At 41.8% G+C, this 12,966-nt stretch overlaps 1 protein-coding gene across 1 annotated transcript in view; it reads left to right on the forward strand.

Moving 5' to 3' along the window:
- DOCK2 (dedicator of cytokinesis 2) overlaps positions 1–12,966 on the forward strand; it is a 418,491-nt gene that overhangs the window by 80,061 nt on the left and 325,464 nt on the right. The window lies entirely within an intron of this gene.

Here is a 12,966-nt window from a genome sequence, read left to right on the forward strand (position 1 = left end):
TATGTTCATCCTGGCTATAAGGCAGTTAGGCAGGCAATTAGTTATGAATATATGTATGATCAAGTTGGTTGTGTGTGATGGGAAAACATACATGGAATGTATTGCCTGGATTCTTATCAATGCAAATGAAGAGCATTCAACTCAAACTGATTTAGGCAGAGTGGGACTTTTATTTTATTTCACATTTTTTAAAAATCCAGAAGATAGTTGGTCTCAGGCATGACCGGATCCAGATACTCAATGTCATCAGGATAGTCTCTGTCTCTCTAGATCTTGTCTCTGGGTCCTGTGCTAAGGGTCATGTGCTAAGGTTTTAAACAGTCTGACCAAGGAAATTAATATGCAGATTGTATGGTCATGGTTTCATGTGTACCTCTGGAGCCATGTGCTAGGTCAGCCACATATGGTATAGACTTGTTTCGTTGGAGAAAGTAGAGATCTGTAGTCACCATTTTGACCATGATAATGGATGGCGATGGGCTACAAAAGTTTCATACTCAACAGGGCATCTGAAATATGAATCATTTTGGATTCCCCTAAAACATTCTTTGAGATTACAGGTGAGAATTGGAAGAGATGAATGTCTTGAACCATGTCACAAAACCATGTCATGTGCATTATTCCTTTTTTTTAATTTTAAATTTTATTTTTTAAATTTAATTTTACTAAAAAATAAATTTACTTTTATTTATTTTTATTTAAATTTTAGGCAGTTTTATACAATATAATATTTGTTTATGGAGTAGAATTCAGTGATTGATCACTTAGATACAATAGTGAATCATAACAAATGCCCTTCTTAATACTCATCATCCATCTAGCCCTTCCTCTACCCACCTCCCTCCATCAACCCTTTTTCTTAAAGTGAAGTATCTGTTTCCTCTCATTTCCCAGTTAGTCAAAGTAGATACTGTGTATTAACGTCTTAGGGGTATTCTTCCATGTTTGAGAGATACGTGTCAATTATTTGAAAACCAGTGGGTCTTTCTAAAGATTGAGTTTCTTGGAGGAGTTCAAGATTTCAAACATTTTAATTCCAGATTAATAGGCAAGGATATCTTATCTCATCTTGCAAGTGAGAACTTTAGATTTACAAGAACATATATTCTTCATTTATCATATCTTCTGCCCCAGTTTTTTCTTTTGGTTTATTTATTTTACTGTTTCTCCCTTCCTTCCTTCCTTCCTTCCTTCCTTCCTTCCTTCCTTCCTTCCTCCCTCCCTCCCTCCCTCCCTCCCTCCCTCCCTCCCTCCCTCCCTTCCTTCCTTCCTTCCTTCCTTCCTTCCTTCCTTCCTCCCTCCATCCCTCCGTCCCTCCCTCCCTCCCCCCACTTTCTTTCTTTCTGTCCTATCTCTCTTAGTCTTTGTCTCTTCCCTCTGCTGGAGCAAAGAGTGTTTGTACATTTGTTTTCTTCTCTGCCTCAAGGCATGTCATCCTGCAGAATCTCTAGCTCTTCATTCAGTGTAAATTCAGTGCTGCTGGAACTCTAAGTGACTTTTGGCTTCTTAAGGAGTGGGGTGCTCTGTTATTTCTTGCCGTATCCCCAGCAGAGCATATAGAACATCATGGATATTCATGAAATACCTATTGGACAAGGTGCATTTTGGGGGACTAAGAGATGCCTTTGGTCAGAAGAGATGCCTCTAAGATAGTCCAAGCCCAATCTTGAATTCTTTCTCATGAAAAAAGTGTAGGCTGACCTGCAAGAAAGGTCTAAGACCTCATGCTGAGGGAAGGTAGTAGTTTTCCTGTGTCTTGTTCATTTTAGAATCTTCATCAATGATTTGCTCTCTAGTGCAGCATCAAGGACATAGGGAAGCAATGGAGGTATTTCCCCATACTAGGAGAGCCTTTTACTTGGGAAACTAGAAAATGGAAGGTTTGAAATTTCTAAGCCAGCTGGTGAGAAATCATAATATAATTATTGCTTTGGGGACTTATTGTGTCTGGTATTGTGTTCCTGTTTCCTGTTATTTCTTTGTCTTCTTTCCTCCTGTGCATAATTCAGCTGATCTAGCTCCCATTAGCTGTTCCCTTGCCATTCTTCTTTGCACATACTGCCCATGAGTGCTTGCAAGGGCTAAGGATTACTCTGTATCAATTTGCAGGATGCAGTTGGGTAAGGGAGGAAAAGAAGTTGTTGAGAAAGATTGGATTTCTTAAGGATTATTTCTTTCTTTCTTTCTTTCTTTTTTTAATTTAATTTTATTTATTTTATTCTTATGTTAATCCCCATACATTACATCATTAGTTTTAGATGTAGTGTTCCATGATTCATTGTTTGTGCATAACACCCAGTGCTCCATGCAGAATGTGCCCTCCTCAATACCCATTACCAGGCTAACCCATCCTCCCACCCCCCTCCCCTCTAGAACCCTCAGTTTGTTTTTCAGAGTCCATCATCTCTCATGGTTCGTCTACCCCTCCGATCTCCCCCGCTTCATTCTTCCCCTCCTGCTACCTTCTTCTTCTTTTTTTTTTTCCTTAACATATATTGCATTATTTGTTTCAGAGGTACAGATCTGAGATTTAACAGTCTTGCACAATTCACAGCACTTACCAGAGTATATACCCTCCCCAGTGTCTATTACCCAGTCACCCCATCCCTCCCACCCCACCCCCCACTCCAGCAACCCTCAGTTTGTTTCCTGCGATTAAGAATTCCTCATATCAGTGAGGTCATATGATATGTGTCTTTCTCTGTTTGACTTATTTCGCTCAACATAATACCCTCCAGTTCCATCCACGTCGTTGCAAATGGCAAGATCTCATTCCTTTTGATGGCTGCATAATATTCCATTGTATATATATACCACATCTTCTTTATCCATTCATCTGTCGATGGACATCTTGGCTCTTTCCACAGTTTGGCTATTGTGGACATTGCTGCTATATCCCTACATTTGTATCTTTGGTAAATACCCATGAGTGCAATTGCTGGATCATAGGGTAGCTCTATTTTCAACTTTTTGAGGAACCTCCATACTGTTTTCCAGAGTGGCTGCACCAGCTTGCATTCCCAACAACAGTGTATTTATTTCTATCACATAGTCAAATAATGTGGTTTTCTTTTCCCCTCTCCTTATGTCACTGGCTCCTGAGTCAAAGTCTGCAGCAGGTATCTTTGGGCATCTATCTGTGCCATAGTTGCAATGGAAGCTGACAGAGCAGGTTCAAGGTTTTGCCATAGAGAGGCAGGCTTAAAAATATAGGAAGTGTGTCCAAAAGATGGTTGGTAGCCATCAATATGACCATTATCCATTAGGGTTTTCTGGAATGACTAAGCCTCTGGGAGGTATAAAGCATAGTGAGAAACAGTCAGAAAGGGCTGAAGTGATTATCTTCTAGGCATTGAACTTCTTTATAAAATTCCTTGCAGTTCTTTTTATCCTGAAGCTCAGACAACCAGCTGAGCTGATCCCCAAGATTTCTGAGCTGTGGAAGTATTCGGAGTCCAGAGCACACTATGCTTCTCTGAGTCACATGATAAGCACACTGAAACCTTCCCTTCCTGCTGGTCATGCACATAGAAATAAGGCTGCAGCCCTTCTATAAGAATGGCTCTCTACAAGAGAGAAAATCCAGAGCACGGTGCTATAGTGGGATTTGCTCCCACTTGTCTGTGTTCCTTACAAATCCTAATGCTGCCATAGGCTAAAGTATGGGGGGAAATGTGGAGCAGCGATTATATTCATGTTGTGTTAGTCCGTGTTGGCTCAGTGACTGTCAGTGTTCACACTAGACAGACCTAGGAGGGAGTCGTATGTTTGTCCCTGTGCCCAGCTTACTGAGTGACCTGGCCTGTCTGAGCCTCAGTTTCCTCATCCATAAATGGGGATAAACCAGTTCTTAGTGTTTTGATGATGAAATGAGATTACACGTACAAAGTTATCCATGTAGTATCTGGTACTTAATTTCATAAACGTAACAAATGTTACCTGCTCCCATGTTTTTACCTAGGCAAGACAGCAAGGGGCTTATTTCAAAAACTCAGATTTAAATTAATAAATGGTGTCTTGATCCATGCCCCAAATTTGGCTTACAGTTCATGGTATCCTAAACCTTTCTTGTTGTTTTTGTTTGCTTGTTTGTGTATTTGTTTTCATGGAGGAAGGATATGGTTGCCAGGTGTCTGCTTTTTGCGGATCACAATGTAGGGACTTTTATGGTTCCATGAATTCCCCTTGGTCTGTTGCTGGCCCACTGGCTGGCCCCTGCTTGTGTCTGCGGTGTGTGTGATCAGGCCCCTTGGGCTCAAGCAGCCACGTACCCAGCTCCCTGTTCCTTGCCTGTGCTGCCTGTCGTTGCTTTTGTATCCTGCCTCCTGCTCTTGTTAAGGACCTGCTTACTCACTTCTGGCTTCCCTCTCCTTCCCCGTGTGCTCCCAGTCTCCTGGGGCTGCTCTTCCATCCACACACTCCTCCTTCACCTCCCTTATCCCCACCGCCTCTGCTTGTGAGAGACAGTCAGCTCAGTGGTTTAAGGCACAGTTTTGGAGCTAGCTACTTGGGTTTGAATTCTGCACTGGCACCCCCCCCACCACCATTTACTAGTGTTTGTGACCTTAGGCAGATTATGTAGTGTGCCTCAAGCTCAGTTTCCTTGTGTATAAAACAAGCACGCAGGTGAAAACCCTTTCGGGTTGTGGTGCAGACTGAATGAGTTAATGGGTGTCAGGCACTTAGCACAGTGCCTGTTGCAGAGCAAGCCGCCACGGCCACGGTGATTATTACCTGCTGAGTGCATTTCACTTATTTTCTCCATTAGTCTTCATAAAAATCCTATGGAGAGCCTCATCTCCCCAATTCATCTCATCCAAGTCCTCACTGACTCCATGCCAGCTACACGGGCCTCCTTGCCATGGCTCAAGCTCCTGACCTAGGGCCTGGGCGCCTTTCCCTTCATATCTGCTTGCTCACTGCCTCTCCTCTTCCACATCCTCGCTTAAATGTCTCCTTTACTGCCCTATTGAAAATCGCAACTTCTGATTCCCCTCTCTCTCACTCTGTTTTTGGTCTTTTTTTCCCCTCCTCATAAAACTAATCACATGTTAACATACTAGACGATAATTAATTATGCTTTTGTTTACTGCCGTCTCCCTGCTAGAATGTCAGCTCCAAAGCTCCTGTCTTTGTTTTGTACTGAGAACAGTGCATGGCAGCAATTGACACTTGTTCAATGTGAAATGGGACACCCTTTCTATCCCCTTTCATAGATAAGGAAGCTGAAGCTTTGATTCAAACTTAAAGGTCACACAGCTAAGAATTAGCAGAGTAAGGCTTCACATTCTACCTCATCTGATTAAGCAAATTTAAGAACCAGAACTTTTGAGGGGCCATGCAAGTGTGAAATGTGGTTGGCCAAGATGAGGAGCTGTCCTGAGCAAGAACAGCTCCTCCTGGAAGGATCGACTTACTGGGTCTTGTCAGGGCTGCAGAGAGGCACAGGGCTGCCCGGGTTTAGGGACTATCATCCCTAAACACAGTAGGACTTCCGTAAAAAAAAAGATGACTTGGAGCAGAAGTTGTCAGCAAAGGAGTCCTTGCCATTATGGCAAAGCAATCCAGGCAAATATGACTTTATCTTCTCAAGGAATAAAGAAAGAAGAGCTGACACAAGGCCAGCCCAGGTAACTCACCCTCCTTGAAGGAGTCACTCGTCAGGGAAAGAGAAATGCACTAACACCCTAATAGGAGCTGCCGTGTCTCAGGAGTCATCCTGCTCCCCAGCCCTCACCTGGGAACCAGGAAGGATGGCCATGGTGTGCACAGTGCCATCCACCTGCATGGGGCTTCCACTCCATCAACATAGGCATCCAAGGAGCACGGTTCATGCCCCCGGTGGACACTCCCAGTCTGGCTCACTTTATCCAGAGCCAGACATGGTTGCCCTTTCTCTGCTTGCCTTCAGCATCAGGTGATCAGATGTTCTCTGATGCTCTCTTTTTCATTTTAGTTTGCATCTTGCTCTATTCTGCCTATCTCCCCTCTCCGCCTCCACCTCGCCCTCCCAGCAGCTCAGTTCCTTCTTATGTAAATATTATATACTAGTTCACCCTCCTGGTCATGCATATGTTAGGCAGCAAGACTGTCTGAATAAAGCTCAGGCAGGCCCAATGTAGCCTGCAGTCAGAGGGAAGACATAAGCCTCTGCCTTTTTAAACAAATATGAATTTAACTGGAAGGCACTTGCCAATATGATTTGTTTTCATTGTTCATGTATGAATAAATATTTAAATGTAATCATCTGTTTATGCCGAGCATGGGCTGGAATGCCCATCACATTGCTATTCCTGTTTCTCCTGCGTATAATTTGTTTGCATGTTAATGCCATTTATTCCTATGTAAGCCTCTGTTTTTGGTTTTGAATATAATTTCACTTTTTGATGACAGTAATGGCTCAGTAAACTGCACAATTGCAGTTAATGGAATTATTTTATGATAACATTAACTTGGCATCCGATCAGGGTGGAAGAGAAAACTGTCATCAAAGGGATATTGTCAAACAGTTACTTCTCTTTAATTTTTTTCTATTTTATGAGTTGCTACAGTGCTGAGCGGGAGCTAACAGCTTGTTTATTACAAACATATGTGGAAGTGCTTTGTAAACCATGAAGTAGCCGTCATTGTAACATGAAATTGTGCATGTGCATGCATTTTTAAACAGACCTCTTTTCCCTTTGCATATAGAAATATTAGTAAACATTTATTGAGAACCTATCATATGCTAGGCACTTTAAGTGCTGGGGACTCTGAAATTAATAACTATGGCTTCCTCAAGTAGCAGCAATGCAGTAGGGCAGGCTGGATATGCATCCCAGCAATCAAATCACAGTTTCACGACATGATGCCATCGAGGCTCAGGGAGCAGACAGGTCTAAATGACAAACTCCACCTCGGGAGGATCAGTAATTCTTCTCAGAGGAGGTGGTACTTAAAACTAAACATTGGAAGAGAGAAGAATCACAGATTCCAAGTAGAGGGAACAATGTGTGGAATACAACGTCTGATTACTCTTGCCACTCCAGAGTACTGTTTCTGAAGCCTCTCCTCTGTGCTTGGCCTTGGATCACTTTTTTACTCTGCCTCACTTCATACAGCAACCCTGGGAAGTATAGGTATGATGATGTTTATTTGACAGAAGAGGAAACTGAGGCCCAGAAACACAGAGGAAGTGACTGTAGGTCGCACAGCCAGACGTTGGCAGGGAGGGCTGTGACATTGGAGCCTACGTCCCTTGTGCTGTGTCTGTGAGTGGCACGTGTGTGGGGAAGAGTGGCTGGTGGGTGAAGCCGTGCTGGTGGAAGCATGGGGACGATGCCACTGGCGAGGTAGGTTGAAGCTGGATGGTGAACACCTTGCATGCCAAACCGAGGAGTGTGATGTCACCCTCTCCACCAGGGGAGATCAGCATAAATGCTGCCATCCGTCCTCAGAGCGCTCTAGCGCTCCAGCTCCAGCTCCAGCTCCAGCCAAAATTAATGGCTTAATTTTGCAGAAATGGGATCAGGTAAAAAGATGAAAATTCCTTTATTTTCTTCCAAGAGGAAGAAATTAAACTTTATAAACACTTGACTTATAATTAGAATAATACTTGGATATAATTTATAAATAAATAAGCATCTGTTGAGAATCATGCTTACATTTTTTTTTTTCTCATGGAGCAGTTTGGAAACCCCTGCTTTTGTCAGTAGGAGCCATTGAAGTTCTAAAGCAGGGGATCTACAAGGGTGCCTTGGGGGCTCAGTCAGTTAAGTGTCCAACTCTTGGTTTCAGCTCAGGTCATGATCTCAGAGTTGTGAGATAGAGCCCCGCGTTGGGCTCCTCCTTGGGCTTGGAGCCTGCTTAAGATTCTCTCCCTCCCTTTCCCTCTGCCCTTCTTGCTCTCTCTCTCTCTCATAAATAAATGAACGAATGAATGAATCAATCAATCAATAAAGCAAGCAAACAAGCAAGCAAGGGATCTATGTGATTTAGATTCATCTTTTAGAAAGATCACTAAGGAAGAAAGGTGAGCGTGTGGAAATTAGTGTAGAGGAAGGGAGGCAGGAAGTTAATAACGAAGTGGCTGCAGTGATCCAGGCAAGAAGACTTGAGCTAAGGCAGTCATAGTGGGGCCTGGAGAAGAAGGAGAGGAAGAAGATAAGGTGTATAAATGGCAGGATGGAATGTGGGTGGGAGTGAAGCTGGAGGAGAGGGCCAGATCAGCTGATCTGAGGTTGAACTTTGTGACCCATTTGATAGACGGTACTCATCAGCATGATGAATGCAGGTGAGGAGAAGTTTTGGGGAGAAGATGATGTGTTTTGGTAAAATTTGAGATGTTTATTGGCATAGCCCAACAGAAATGTATAGCAGGTAGTTAGATACAAATCTGTAGTTCAGGAGAGTAAAGACTAGAAATACAGTTTTGGTAGAAATTGATCCAAAGAGGTATTTGAAGTTATAGCACAAGGTGAGCAATGCTATAAAACTCAGGATGAAGCCCAGGAGATTAGCATGTTGAAGGGATGTATGGGGGAGGTGGAGTCCCAGGGAAGGCTGATCAGGGACTTAGGAGGGGAAGCAGGAAGACTGGTAACTCAGGAGCCAGAAAAGAGAGCGTTTCAAAGAGGAAGTGTCAGCAATGTCAGTGTGCTACCACAAAGTCATGGGGACTGAAAACTGATCAGAGGCAAGATATTTTGCAGTGAGGAGGTCTTTGATGAATTAGCCAGCCCTTCCCCAGAGCTTAGCATCTTTCCTAATATCCAGTTGAAGACCCTAAAGAGACAGAGGGATCAGGGCTTTGAGGTGCTATCGATTTCCCATCATCTTCATGTGAATTACCTACACTGTGGATTGTCCTTTGCCGGGGTGTAATCCTAGATTGGCTTCCCCTGGCCGATCCTTCAGAGGCTGAGTAAACTCTTTCCTATTGGGTGCTGATCTCACACTTTGCTGACAGCAAAGGGTAAGACACTGGCTGTCTGCTTCCATTGTCCCTTTAAATGGCTTAATTTTGCAGAACAAGACTACCTATGCTGTAGATAGTTAAGGGAAGAGCCATGGATGACACAAGATATTCATTCTTCTAGGTTGAAGCAGTAGACAATTTCCTTTTCTTGTTAACTCCTTCTTAGATATCTAGAAGCTCACTTGCTGGCAGAATTCTTGCCTTTGTGCAAAAAATGGCTGGTTCTGTCAAATGCCGAGGCTGACAGTTCTTCAGAGAATGACTTGCGTGAGAGATCAATTTACTGAATAAATATCTAGATTTAGGAAATGTGTTTGCAAATCCCCTGTAACTAAATATGAGCATGCAAGATAATGAAGGGTCTAGTTTGCCAGAGGGGTGAAATTCACCAAGCTAATGGTAATTGTCAGGGATGCTGAACTGAATCAGGGTGACTAGGTGTACTTGGTGATCCGCTTCAAATGCATTTGAGGCAGCATCACCTCAAAGTGGAATTTATTTCCTTAATAGTAAATAATACATTGCTCAGTTCTCCGGCTTGTGGCTTTTTGTGTCTTTGGGGTGGATGGAAAATTAAAGAGGACTTAATTATGAGGCATATATGGTCACTGCCCTTCAGGTCTCCAAACTAGTCTGTTTGTCTCTCAGATCTACTCTCCTAATGCAGCTGACTGCAAAGATACATTAATTTAATTCAATCCAGTTCATTGATTCATTAAATAAATATTTTTGAGCCTTACTATTTGGCCAAGTTCTATCCTAGGTTATTGCAATGAACAAGACAGATGTAGTACAGTCCTCATTCTGCCCTTATATAGTATGGGGGAAGACACACACACACACACACACACACACAAAGCAAACAAATACACCAAGTAGTTGCAAACCATAATAAATTCCAGGAAGGGAAATAAGCAAGTAGTTGAGATAGATGGTACAGTGTAGTGGTGAAGAATCCCAGTGACTAACTACCTGTGTAACCTTGGGCAAATGACCTAACCTCTGCCTTAGTTACTTCATCTAATGTTGGGATTACCTCATAGAGTTATTCATTGTGTGGATTCTGAAGAATGACATTTCAGCTGAGATATGAAGGATGCTAATGAACCAGCTGCACAAGGGAGGGAAGGGTCCTTCATGGAGGAAAACTCTAAGCAAGTGCTCTTGAATAAGAAAGAACTTGAAGTTTTCTGGAAAGTTAGAGAAGACTAGTGTGGCTGAAGGATAGTGAACAAAAGGGAGAATAGGAGGAAGGTGGTTGTGGAGAGAACTGCAGAGCCTGCCCTGCAGGATTTATTCTCAGTTTGTAGTCAAGGCTTCTGTAGGCATTTCACCTGAAATGCTAGCATTCCAGATAGTGCACGGACACTCAGCTGGTGAGGAAGGTTGGTGTCATGTGTCACCAGGATGGGTTGGTGGTGGCTGCCTGGACTTGTGTTGATGAGGACACTGAGGCTGCATTTAGAGGTGGCTGTACAGCGAGCTGTGACTGATTAGTGGTACCTAAATTGAACAGCTCATTGAGAAGGGACAGAATTGTTCACTCCTGTTACTTATGCAGCCCCTGAAGGGCTCTGAGTTCAAACAGAGTGCATATTGTCCTGCAAAGCCTTTGTTTTTTGGATTATAATAATTCTGTATTTAAAATTAAAGTGTGTGTTTCATATTCCCACTAGTCTCTTTCATTGCCTCCTATAAGACACGCGTGATGGTTGCTGCCCACTCTCTAATTAGACTGGGGACAGACACAGCCCGTTCTCTTCAGATCATTGAGGAGCCCCTTTAGTTTCTCCTGCAATCTCTCAACTTTGCTAAGCATCACTGTCTTACAATCACAACATTTACAACTTTTTAAAGCCATATATGTTTCAGCCACCATGAATTTTTGGTTTGCAATTTTGGATAATTTTTTAAAGTGCATGATTATAGTCCCTTCTCAATTATCAGTTAATGTATGAGTCTAAAGACCCATATTACCCAATGTAGCAGATAATATAAAGTCGTCCAATTTGATCATCAGAGTGCACTATGTATAGACGCATACTCATGTACAAGTAAACTTTCTTCTCAGAGGGATGTTCTTCCAAATCAGAATTTGCTGAGCTAAATAGTATCCTTAATTATTACTTCCTGATTCTCTATCAGATGGTCATTCTTGGGGGAGGGAAGAGCCACTGGTCTTGGGTGATAAAAATGAAGAGCTTTCCCATAATCAAATATATTTCGTGAATAAGCCACAGATAATACTATTATGTCAACAATTAAGGATATCCCAAGTAGCATGAGCCACAGCATTTTATTACTGCTGACCTGTCTCTTCCGAAATGCTCTTGTCTTGGCTTCTACAACACAGAACTCTTTTTGTATTCCTCATATTTCTCACACTCTTCAGAGGTCCTGATGATTGGCCTGCACCTCCTTTTACTCAATTCCCTCTCCTAGGTGAATGAATCCAAATCAGTTCCCATTGCTATGCAGATAACCCAGAAATCCAGCCTGACCTTTTCACTGAGTTCCACATCTCTGTGTCCAGTCATTTACTTGCTGTCTCCCTCTTTCATATCTCAAAGGCAATTCAAAGTTAGTGTATCCAGAACCAAACTCATGATGTCCCTTGTCACATTGATCTACAATCTAGCATGTTGCTCAAGGCAAAAGAAATAAGATTTTTGTGACACCTCATTTTTTGTTTCTTCCCACATAATCTACATTCAAATCTCAACCTTTCCCTTCCTAAATGTCTCTCAAATTCATCCACATCTTTCCAATTCCCAAATTCCTAATCAAAGTTATCATCATCTCACACCTACCGTACTGTGTTACTTTCTCTAATGGTCTGGCTGCTTCGGGCCTTGTCCTCCTATCATCTATCTGCTTTGGAGTCTTTTGAATTTCCTAAGTAGATTGTTAAAACATCTGTAAGTATGGAAAGTTTTGTTTCTCCCTTTCTTTTTTTTTTTATTTTTTTTAAAGATTTTATTTATTTATTTACTTGAGAGAGAGAGAGAGAGAGAGAGAGAGAGAGAAACAGCATGAGAGGGGATAGGGTCAGAGGGAGAAGCAGGCTCTCCGCCGAGCTGGGAGCCCGATGCGGGACTCGATCCCAGGACTCCGGGATCATGACCTGAGCCGAAGGCAGTCGCTTAACCAACTGAGCCACCCAGGCGCCCTTGTTTCTCTCTTTCTAATCCTAGTTCTTTTTCTCCCTATTTGACTGCATTGGCTAGGATTCTAGGTCAGTGTTAAATTAAAATAGTGATATATATTATGTATTGGCTTTAAAAAAACTAGATGCCTTTTTATCAGTTCTAGGAAGTCCCTTCCTATTACTAATTTGATAACAATGTTCATCAAAAAGCAGTGTTAGATTTTATTGTGATCACTGATGTTTTGAATTTATTTCTACCATCTTAGCTGGGAACCCTCCCCACCATTCTGATTTTTCTGTCCGTTTTCTTTTTTCTTTTCTCCTTTTGAATTGTTTTCAATTTTCTCATTTGCTTTTTTACTCTTTACTAATTTGAAACTTACATTTTATATCCAATTCTATTAGTGGCTATTTAGGTATTCTATCATACATACTTAACTTAATCAAATCTCAAGTTAATATCTTTATAGTCCTCCTGAGTAATAGAAGGATTTTAGAAGACACTGTCACTTCCCTCTTAAATATTGTACTAAGATTGTGCAGGATTTTAGGTTAGCTTTTTGATAACTCCACAAATTATACATTATTGCTGTTTTAAACAGTCAGTATCTGTTTATGTTTTTACCAACAAAAGTTCATCAACACTATTATACTGTATACTTAAAAATAGTTAGGATGGTACATTTTATGTTATATGTTTTTTATCACAATTTTAAAAAGGTTCTGACTCCTCGTGTCACCTTTGACCTTCCATATTTGTTTTCCTTCTTCTTGAAGTAAATCTTTTATAATTAATGTTAGCAAATTTTACTGGTAAATTCTCTCAAGTTTAATTACTCTGAGTTTATTCTGAAAGCTGGAA

The sequence above is a fragment of the Mirounga leonina genome, unplaced genomic scaffold (assembly GCF_011800145.1).
Source record: "Mirounga leonina isolate KUSES-001 unplaced genomic scaffold, KU_Mleo_1.0 Mir_104, whole genome shotgun sequence".
NCBI classification, from domain to species: Eukaryota; Metazoa; Chordata; class Mammalia; order Carnivora; family Phocidae; genus Mirounga; species Mirounga leonina.